A 12,262-nucleotide genomic window follows, 5' to 3' on the forward strand; every position below is an offset into this window, starting at 1 on the left:
GCTTTTTAGCAAGCATTGTACTAACTATGTTGGCAATTAGCAAAGTCTGAATTTGGCTGCAGACACAAAGCTAAATGCTCGTAAAATACAACCAGAGGAGGAAAGTAAGTTTCACTCATCAGTAACAAAACAATAAGGCTTATTGGCTCGTGAAATGTTTTACTCACCATTTGGCCAGTGAAAGGTAAACTTACATTACAACCGTCATTTTGCTAAATAAATATCCTAATGTTGTCAAGGAAATAAAGTTAGACTAAAATGAACATTGTTAGTTACTTACTTCGTCGCTTGACATGATTGACGAGGTTTTGCACACGTCACTATCACAACTCAGTGCTGTGAGGGGTCTGTGCGCGCTCCCGTGCCGGCTTCACTGTTGGCTGCAGTACCCCAACGGCCGCCGTGGTGAGGGTGGCGATAGAGAGTCTCATTTTTAAAAAGCAGCCGCAAGCTCCTTTAAGTAAATGGTAACATTTTGGAAAAAAGTTATGTTTTTCTTGGTCTGAGGTTGCATTTGCTTAAAACAAAGATCCTCTGAAAATCTTTTACTATGTTTATACACACATAAAAAAAAAAAAACACAAAAAACGGGATTTAAAGAGGGGTTATACAACGTTTCCACACAACTGTGTTACTATATACTGTATGAAACCCTATTACCTATATGTTAAATCATATAACCAATGTTTCTTTAACATACTGTATCAATTTATGGCTAATTTAATAAGTATATTTATTTATTTCAGATTTCTTATCACTGGATTTTGATGTACAGCTAGGTGACTTTTCTTGAACAGGGATGCTGACTTTTACAGCTGCATCTCTTATCTGTTGAGTGGCAACAAAGCGTCATGACACATGGAAGCTCTATGATAAATATTGGTCTGAATCCACAACATTCTGGATCAATTAAAACCGAGTGTGGAAGATGTATCACAGCACCATAAAAGAGCTCATCTTTTGGAGAATGTGGATTTGAGGTCGTAGCTTTACATCTGCAGAGTCCGGATACAATTTATGTGCACGGTATGTCTACAGTTAAGATATGATCTAATATCTCAGTCTTGAATCACTTCAAAGCCTTAGAAAAGAAAATCAATTCAGTAAATGTAACCTCAGCTTTAAAGTTCATATTTGCATTACAAAATATGGTACGAACATAAATCTTTATCCTTGTCATCGTGAAGAAAAGTTTGGTTATCAAAGTTCATATACATAAGGTTACAAGCTGTCATGTTTAAAGACTCAGTTATCAATGAAAACTAAAATTGAAAGAAAGATGCTGGGGTACTTTTCACATCAACTCTACACAGCAACTTATAAGCATAAATTACATATTTACCTTTAAACAGTTCATATTTATGCAAAGCTCAAGTTATTTGTTTGCAGTTTCAGATGAATAATACAAAATAGCAAACACATAAATCTGTTTGGATTAAAAATCCAGAATGCGACCAGAAATTGAGGTAAAAAGGTTTATTGTTCTCAAAGAATAGATGAATAACATATTGAGGATCAGTTGATGTGAGATTTCTGGGGTTGTCAGTTCTGCGAGCAGCAGGCTCTTGTTTTTAGGGAGGGTGGATGGTGCCAAAGTGGAAGTCTTGGGTCTACATTCACAAGGGATGTTGGGCAGGTGAAATATGGCTACAAGATGACTGAACGTTGAGATGATGAGTGATGAGAGAACCAGTGTAATAGAGCAGCAGACCGATGAGGTGAAGGATGGCAGGTGTTCGCGAGACGGCCTTGAAAGAAAAGGAAGTCAGCCGAGAGGAGCCAAACGACTACGCCCAGAAGCATATCCACACACACATGGGGAATGAGAGGAAATAGAGCGAGAAAATAGAGAAACACAATCAAGACCAGACCAAACCCTGACAAAGTACCGATGGATTACTTTAGGCTAAGCCGAGGTTAAATCTTTAAAATGTCCCACTTTTAGAAGCTTCAACAATTTTGAACAGTAAACATGGTTGCTCTTATTTGCTGATGGTTTTGGTTTGTAATTACATACTTATGCTTCCACTCTGGTTTTAGCATTAAAGTGAACTGTTTAATGGACAGATTGTGCACTCTACATAAGTTTCTACAGTGTGTTACTTTAAAAGTAGTTATCCATCTCTGTGTTCTATGGCAATTAAATAGTTTTCCTCAATCCACCATGCTCCTGTAACTCTGGAGGAGAAGACATTCGGTGCGTCCAAAATGCCATACTAAACAGTATATACTCAAAAAGTATACTTAAGTTTGAGACACTTTTGAGTAAATATCAGTAGTATGCATTAATTCGGACGTACTACTCAGAGCGCACACGTCACTTTGTGCCATTGGGAGAGGGAGTTGTTATCATGGTAACAACTCCGTCACAGCAGCAGTAGCAGCGCACCGCTCCGCTGTTTTCCGTTTATCCTGGCCGAAACAAGATGACATTAAATAATATTATATACAAATATTATAATATTAATATTATATAATTAAAGCTGCAAGCAGCGATGAATGGGCCCTCGCACCCATTCAAAAGTTATGGCAGATAATAGGAACTATCACATATCGACCAATCAGAAGAAGGGGCGGGGCTAATTTGCACCAATTATGTTCAAGGACTCAAAACCGAGTCCGATGATTAGCAAGTCTTTGATAGCCAATCAAAATCATCTATTCTTGTAGGAAGCATCTCTGGATGGGCTTAACATGATGACGACAGGGCAGTGAGATCATTTGCATGTAAACAGTGCTGATGGCAGCCCAGGATTATCAGCTGTTTGACTCGGCTTTGACAATGAGAGTTTACCGGTAACATTTAAGTTTACACTTCTTCCTACTCCTTTTTTGGCACATGAAAATCAAGATAGCAAGTTTTAAAGGATGAAATTCTTTGTTTTGATGTTTTGTTTCTTAAACTGCTCATGAAGTGTTGTTTTTTTTTTTTACATGTACAAAAATAAAATAAATCAAATAAAAAAAAATCAAATCAACATTCTGAATTTTTCTTTGAAAACTGAAAAGAACACTCAAATCATTCCTTTGTGCGGTAGATGTAATCGTTGTTTTACTAACAGGCTACAACAAAAGTTTATAATAATAATAAACTCTCCCGTTGACTCATTTCCCTTGTTCTGAACACGTCACCTTGTTCATTGCTCTGATTGGTCATAGCGCTAGCCAATTGTTGTCAATTGTGGCGTGCGTTTTTGTTCAGGATTGCTTGTGTGCGAAGAGATCAAAACTCAGAGAATTATAACCCCTCACATCAGAAAATGTTGCAAGTCAAGTTTGTGAAATTCTGCACTTGAGGTTTTTTCCCCCAAGCTGATGGTCAGAGCTAAAAATATACCCAGAAAGGAAGTTTCCCAACACCAGTATACCAAAAGACAACATGGATTTGGTGAAGTCATCTCTCCTTTCCCCGATTGTGTACTTTGGGTTTCTATCAAGCTTTGCTTCAACAATAGTTCTGAATCACTCACAAATGAATCTGATTCTGTATATCTATCACAGAATACTTTTCTTATTTGTCATCGACAGACAAGTCTGATTTTTGCTGAGCCTCTTTTTATCCGTCCTTCACTGAGGCGGTCGGAGATTTTGGATCTCTGTATTTGAAAGTAAAATATATTTACTTCCTGATCCTTTGAGTTTTGACAGTCTTGTTATCGGTCAACACTGCAACAAGACCCCTGAAAGCACAACCACACAAACCTCCTGGAAGACAGCCCACTCATTTATGATGAAGGTTGACTTAGCACACATTCAAATCCTGCTGAATTGATTTAGTAGACAGCTGTCACCTTCTTCCTCACTGTTAACAGTTTCATACAATGCATGTTATTGACAAAGCTTTCCTGTGAGCAATCACCAGACATAAATAAAAGTTTGCTTTAACTCCCTTACTCTGACCATAAACATGCTCTCACAACTATTTTTATTGTCAACATGTGCACATTTTGTCCTGTTTTATACCTCCTTCGTTCTCCTTCTTCCTCACATTCATTTTCAAAGATGGTCATTGACATTTATGGTCCTCTCAGGCAGGACGGGACATGGGCAGTTCAGCGGACTGGCTGGGAGAGTCTCAGAGTACAGAAAAAAACTTCAAGCTTCTCATTTTATTTTATGGGAATCCCCAATTTCTGTGTGTATGCACAGGATTCCAGCTTTAAAGATGCATCTGCAAGCCTGAACTCCCAGCCTTCCAGTGAGAAAAACAAGAGGGATGTGATGACGCCAATCTGCGCTCTAACGGAAAGCAGATTTTCACTGTGGTCTCAGATAGCGGTCCCATAGCGACAGGAGAAATCTCTGGAAACTTGTGAGAATACACACAGACATGCACAAAAAAGGTCAACTTTTTCTTCCCTTTAATAATCTGGAACACTACTGGGAAAATGTTTTATCAACTGATGAGGCACAATTAAAATTGTTCAAGAAGAATTATCAGCATTTTGTATGGCACAAGAAGAGCAAAGCTTATCCACATAAAAAAAGAATAAATAATAATAAAATTATTATAGCTATTAATAATAATGATAATAATTAAAGCTGCAAGCAGCAATGAACGGGCCCTCGCGCATGCAATTTTCCCCAATAAAGGTCAAGGACTCAAAAACATGTCCGATCACACCACCCACGAGTCTTTATGTCAAACCATTCAAAAGTTATTGCAAAAAATAGGAACTATTACATATCGACCAATCAGAAGAAGGGGCGGGGCTAATTTGCACCAATTGTGTTCAAGGAATCAAAATAGAGTCCAATGACACCACCCACGACTCTTTATGTCAAACCATTCAAAAGTTATGGCAGAAAGTAGGAACTATCAAATATTGACCAATCAGATTAAGCGCTTTTTGGCGTGGGGTTGGGCTTGAGGCACAAAGTTTTCTAGGGGGCGCTGTTGAGCCAAACCATTGCAAACCATTAAATATCATTTTTTTTGCCAGGCCTGGCTTGCATGCAAAATTTGGTGACTTTTGGGGCACGTTTAGGGGGGCAAAAAGGCCCTCATTTCAGCGGAAGAAGGAAAAAAAAAACAAGAAAAAAAATTTGAAAAATTCCTACAGATACAATAGGGCCTTGGCACTGTAAGTGCTCGGGCCCTAATAATAATCCCAGTGGTGAAGTGCAGTGTAGGGAGTAGACTTGGGCTTGCTTTGTTATTTTAGGACTTATTGGACTACTTGCAATTGTCTAGTTTACCTGTCCATCAGCTGAACACACAGCAGGAAAATGATCCAACGCATAACATTCACACAAAATGAGTTCAGAAAAAGAAAAGCCAGCCTCCAACAAGCCGACCCAGTCAGAGCCCAGACTTTTAACTCTAATGCTGTGGAAGAGAGCTGCTCAATCCAGACATCCTACAGATGTGTCTGAGTTGAAGCGGTTCTGGAAAGACAGATGGTCAATATGTCGCCCCTTTGTTTTAAAATCACACACTGATGACCATACTAGGGACACTTGCGCAAGCACATGTGGTGAGTCTGGGGATCGAACCACCAACCTTCAGAGGACAATCTCATCTAGTAACTAATGCATGGCCGCCCCCACAAAGTGGATGTGGGCCATGAGCATCCAATAAACATTACATGGACCACAGACCGAGCTATGTTTAGAAACAGTGAAGCATGTAAAAATTGCCAAAGTGTTGAAAGCTCCCAGAATAGTCCAGAGGGATTCAGCATTTGGAACCACTAAAACTCTTCCTGGAGCTAATTACTGTGTGCCAACAAAAATAACCTTGTCACTTCAGTGCCAGCATATGTATACACACACTCAGAGACACACTAAAAAAGAAGATCCAAATCCGTTCCCTTTGCAATCAAGAAGTGTATCAGCTGAGGGTCAGTGCAGCTGTTCCTCCCACATACTGCACCTGATAACCACCCTGGGAGTAAAATACAAGCACACACTGAAACACTGCCGTATCTCGCTGTGTGAGACATGAGATAAGGAGCGGTCACTTTTTCATTGAGTCCATTCAATTCTGTCAACGTCTGCCACACACATTCAGAGAACATAGGAGCCAGACAACCGGTAGCTGTGATAAATAACCAAATCAAGCACAGTTCATATGGTGCCCTTTTTTTCCTGCTGAAAGGAAATATTATTCAGACACTAATCAACTTAATCCCTAATGGCATAAAATTACATAGCAAATGTGAAAGAAGCAAGTCTTAGCCTCACAAGGTAAGTGTTGCAGTACACGACTCTTTAAATTTCAGGGCTCCAGGTAGACGTATGAGAATAGGATACATTTTCAACTTTAAGTGCATTTATCTCCTCTACTATGAATACATTAAAGGATGAGTTTATCATACACGACAAAGCTAAATAGTTCAAATTGCACTTCACATGTGCATACTAGCTGGAGTCATTAAGTTAAGAGAGGACACAGAACTCAAAATTACTTGGCTGCATCAAGCAGACAAGACAAAGAGATTAATTAAACTACTGAAATTAAGTTAAGAACTGTCCATCACATTAAAAAAAAAACATTGGACAAAAGAGGAAATGTGTTTGGAGCGGAAAAAAACTCAAATGAATCTGATTGGAGTGACATTAGGTGAAATCTTATTGATGAAAATGAACAGTAGAAGTCACAGCAATGTTGAAAGGTGACAGAGCATTCATGAAAATGTGAAGCGGACTCTAGGCATCAGGACCCAGAAACAGTTTGGCCTGAAGAAAATGAGATAACATTGAAGCCAATTAAAAAAAAAAAAAAAAAAGGGAAAAAAAGGATGCATGGAGCTAGGCTGGAGCATTGGTATGTAGTCTGATGAGACCAGGTTTATTGCCTCCTGAGTGATGTGTGGATCAGATTAGAAGAGCCTATTGGACTATCATACCTAATTTTCAGTTCTATTGAGGCGGTGTTATGGTTGGTCACTGGACCAACTAGTGCTGGGAAATGATAAAATAGACATTTTTACAAGTGTACAAAACCTGGATTAATATGACTCAAAGTGTGAAAAAGTAGTTTTGGGAGCATGAGACATCGTTTTCAAACAGAGTCCAAACCTCAAATCCATTGAATATCTTGAGCTGGAAAAGACATCATGCAGTGGTCCAATATATCATTGTGATCTGATGTATATGAAAAATGTAATCACTCCCCACAGTATGTCTTGTGTCCTTGCCAATCATGACTATTATGTGCGTGCGCACAAACACACACACACACACACACACACACACACACACACACACACACACACACACACACACACACACACACACACACACACACACACACACACACACACACACTTTCTTCATGGTTGTCATTCAGAACAGAATTATTGAGCACATTGTCCTTCTATGGATTTATTTTATTGGTCCGGTCTGGTGACCTCTTAATTGTTTGACTGCTTTTTGCAGATGATGTGGTTCTATTGGCTTCATCATGCCATGACCTTCAATTTTCACTGGAGCAGTTAGAATAGAATAGAGATGTTTTTACCAAAAATAAGTTATCCTTTTTCAATGATACCCTTCAAACCCCCTTCTTCTTGGTTTACGTCACTGGACTCATACGTATCAAAATTTCTATGGAAAAATAAAACACCATGTATTGGCTTAAAAAAAGAGACTGTGGAGGTTTAGACTTACCCAACTTCTAGTACTAAAAGTAAAAGTGTTTTGCAATGATTTGGAAACCTCAGATTTACCATTTATCAGTCAAATCAAGCATCATAAATGCTTTAAAAGTATTAATATCAGCTCCTCTCTGACAGCCTGGTGAGACTTCCTTAAAATAACCAAAGTCTCACTCTCCATGTGATCGCACACCCATCTGGAATAACCCAGACATTCTGAAAAATGATAAAAAGACACTAAACTTCACTCAGTGGAGAGACCAAGGAATAAAGTATTTACAACATAGAATCATAAGTGGAAATGTTTTACCTTTTAACACACTCACTGTTCAATATGGAATTAGCAGTAACACATTTTTAGAATACCAACAACTCAAGTCCATAATAGCTAAAAAAATATGAACTCAACCAACTGGATCTGCAACTTCCCAAGGTAAGGTAACAGAATTATTTGATCTAAACACTCCCAAATTACTATCAAAACTCTACAGGTAAATGTCCAAAATAGATAACCCAGTCTCTCTTCCGATCTCAAAATGGGAGGCTGACTTATCTCTTAACACTAATCAAATTTCTTGGTCACAAATATGTTCAAATACTTTCACTATGACCAAGAATCTAAACGTGCAACTTATCCAATACAAAGTTCTTTATAGAATACATTATACAGGACAAAGGATGTTCCAGATTGGTTTTGCAGCCTCTGCTCACAGAGCACTGAGAGCACCCCTGATAATTATATGCATGCTTTATGATTTTGTGCACCTGTGCAGAAATTCTGGATGGAGGTATTTGAAGATTTATCCACATGGCTAAATTGCAGAATTCCTGTGTGCCCCACACTATGCATACTAGGTCACCTGGGTGACATCCACATTGAATCTAACTTGGCTCACTTGGTTCTCACTGCCTTATGTATCGCAAAGAAAACCATTCTAATGAACTGGAAACAAAAGTCTAATCTATGTATTAATTAATTCAGGAATCTTTTGTCAGATCATATCAGTAATGGCATAATGTCTGCTTCCACTAAACATCATTAGGCAGAACTGCATTCTCTCTGGTCCCATTTCATGGGCTTCATCACCTAGAGGGGTTGGGTGGGTGATCCTGTAACTCTTGGAACTGGGGGTTGACTTGGGGCGCTGGGATACGGGCTTTCAGTGGCCCTTGGGGGCAGGGGATGGGGGGTGTGGGGGTCGTCATGGTGGAGCTCTGTCCCTGTCCTGGTGGGACTTTGGTTGTTTATAGGGGGGTGTTACCTCGTGGCGGCAGGTGAGGTTGTTGGGAAGGGCCTGGGTGGCAGCCACTTGACTTGAGCGGTTCTCCGGACCATTCCGGGGTGAGCTGGGGTGTGGTGCCTGGAACTTCCACATCGGGGGGCTGGCCTCTGACTGGGTGGGGGGTGGCTGCCTGCGCTGGGTGGGCGTCGCTGCGTTGGGCGGTGTCTGTGGGGACTGTGGGGCTTCTGGGGTTTCCGCTGTGTGGGGGCGGGTGGGAGCTGGGCCGGGTTTGGGGGGCAGGTCTCCCCCGGCGGGGGGGTACCTGGATGGGCGCAGCAGCTGGGGGGCTCATTCTATGGTTTCTATGTTCTTTGTTGTGGGTGTGAATGGAGGACTGTTTGTACCATCTCCCGCTCCACACTGGGGGCTCTGACAGTGGCGGGCTTGGTGGCCCGGGGCCTCCCCGCCCCGGAGTGGCCTGTGGGGAAAAATCGGTACCCTCTGCCACTCATGTCATCAGCTTTTGATTAGCTTCAGCAGGCCAAAATCTTTACCAAATTAGATCTGAGAAATGCCTATCACCTGGTTCGAATCCGAGAGGGGGATGAGTGGAAGACAGGCTTTAACACACCAAGTGGTCATTATGAATACCGGGTTATGCCATTTAGGCTGACTAATGCTCCTGCTGTCTTCCAAGCCATGATCAATGATGTACTTAGAGACTTTCTGAAACACTTTGTCTATGTTTATATAGATGACATCTTGATCTTTTCCCCAGACTCAGACTCTCATGTTGGCCATGTACGTCGGGTTCTCCAGCGGTTGCTGCAGAATCATTTGTATGTTAAATCTGAAAAGAGTGAGTTTCATGCCGACACTGTATCTTTCCTTGGCTTCATCATAGCCCCTGGAAAGATGCAAATGGATTCGGCTAAAGTCAGCGCTGTGGCTCAGTGGCCTACACCTCATAGCTGCAAAAGGTTTAGCAATTCTTGGGATTTGCTAACTTTTACAGGCGGTTTATCAGAAACCGCTCCATGCACGTACCTCTCCTCTGACTCTTTTCCTGTGGTCCTCTCAAGCTGAGGAGGCCTTCCAGCAGCTCAAAGCACGGTTCACCACCGTCCCCATCCTCACGGTTCCTGATTCCAGCAGGCAGTTCGTGGTGGAGGTGGACGCCTCCAATGTCGGGGTGGGAGTGGTACTCTCCCAGCGCTCCGAAAAGAGCAACAAGCTTCACCCTGTGCCTTCCTGTCTCGGAAGCTTTCGCCAGCTGAGAAGAACTACGATGTTGGGAACCGTGAGCTGTTGGTCGTTAAAATAGCTCTAGAGTGGAGACATTGGTTAGATGGTGCGCAGCACCCTTTCATTGTATGTGTCATGGTTCGGTTTGCTGAGGACCCAAGTGCAGGAGAGCAGGAGCCAGAAGTTGCAAAAACCAAGGATTTATTTACAAAAAAACAAAATCAAAACGCTGCTTGGCAGGATCATAAAACTAACAGAAACAGGGATCAAAAAACTAGAAACCGTGGAGCACATGGAGGGATGAACAGTACGGTCCGACAGGGGACAAAGGAATGACAAGACAAGATATACTGAGGGGACAACGAGACATGACGAGACACAGGTGCAGACACAATCAGGGCAGATAGGACACAGGCGGGGCAAGACAGAAACTGAAGGCTGGGGGGAACGTCAACCTTGACAGTATGGACAGATCATAAGAATCTGGAACATATTCGCAAAGCTAAAAGACTGAACTCACGTCAAGCCAGGTGGAAATTGTTTTTTAACCGTTTCAACTTTGTGTTGTCGTACAGGCCGGGGTCCCAGAACACTAAGCCCGACGCCTTGTCCCGTCTGTTCAATCCCGGGCCTACTGCCAAGGATCCTACCACTGAACCATGTGGTAGGATCGGTGTCTTGGCGCATAGAATCCGAGGTGAAGCGAGCCAATGGTGAGAACCCGACACCTAGTGGTTGTCCGGTGAATCGCTTGTCTCTGTTGATATGCGTCCACAGGTGATCCATTGGGCTCACACCTCGCTGCTCACCTGCCATCCAGGAGTCAAACAAACCATGCACGCCATTTCCCAGAGGTTTTGGTGGCCCTCCATGGAGCGAGAAGTTCGGGAGTATGTGGAGGCGTGCTCTATCTGCGCCCGCAACAAGACCTCCTCCAGAGCGCAGATGGGGTTTGCTGCAGCCACTCCCCACTCCCACTCGTCCCTGGGCTGAGATATCTCTGGACTTTGTCACGGGGCTCCCGGTCTCTCAAGGTAACACCACTGTCCTCACAGTGGTGGACAGATTTTCTAAGATGACTCATTTCATCGCTTTGCCCAAGCTGCCATCTGCCAAAGATACGGCTGAAATTATGATGACTCATGTTTCGTATCCATGGATTTCCTAAGGATATTGTTTCAGACCAGGGGCCCCAGTTCATCTCCAGATTTTGGAAGGAGTTCTGCAAACTCATCGGAGCCACCGTCAACCTCACCTCTGGGTACCACCCGGAATCAAACGGCCAGACGGAATGTCTCAACCAGCTTCCTGGAGCAAAAACCTAGTGTGGGTGGAATATGCCCACAACTCGCTCCCCACCTCGGCCACCGGCATGTCACCATTCTAGTGCGTCTTCGGTTACCAACCCCCTGTCTTCTCAGAGACAGAAAAGGAGATCACTGTCCCATCAGCTCACGCCATGGTCCGGCGTTGCCACCGCATCTGGGCGGCCGCCCGCAAGGTTCTTCTGCGCATTGTGGACCGCATGAAGAGGGCTGCAGATCGGAGGTGCCGACCGGCTCCGGCGTACCAGCCTGGCCAGAAGGTCTGGCTCTCAACACGGGACTTGCCTCTCCATGTCATCTCCAGTAAACTGGCTCCGCGGTTCACGGGTCTGTTTCAGGTGTTCAAGGTCATCGGTCCCTCTGCTGTTCGTCTGCGCCTACCCCGGCCCCTGAGGGTCCACCCCACCTTCCATGTCGGCCGGGTGAAACCGGTCAAGGAGAGTCCCATGGAGACCACAGACAGTTTCTCCGTTTTGCCTTTCAAGGCCACGCCTACCAGTTCGCTGTCCTGCCTTTCAGCCTGTCCCTGGCTCCTCGCATCTTCACCAGATGAATGAGGGCGGCCTTGACATCGCTATGCCTGTCGGGGGTGAAGATTCTCCCGTATCTGGACGACTGGCTTATATGCGCCCCCTCGTTCCAGGGGACGGAGCTCACGACGTCCAGGGTCCTCGCACATATCGTGGCTCTGGGCATATCGGTGAATTGGGAAAAGAGCTTGTTGCGTCCTACACAGCAGACCACCTTAATCGGCCTGTCTCTCAATTCCGTATCGATGCAGGCACGCCTGACTGCCGAGCGGGCGGAGCGGATTCAGGGCCTGCTACCGTCTTTCCGTCTCTGGGCGAGGTTTGCCCGTCCACACATG

The sequence above is a fragment of the Cololabis saira genome, chromosome 3 (assembly GCF_033807715.1).
Source record: "Cololabis saira isolate AMF1-May2022 chromosome 3, fColSai1.1, whole genome shotgun sequence".
NCBI classification, from domain to species: Eukaryota; Metazoa; Chordata; class Actinopteri; order Beloniformes; family Belonidae; genus Cololabis; species Cololabis saira.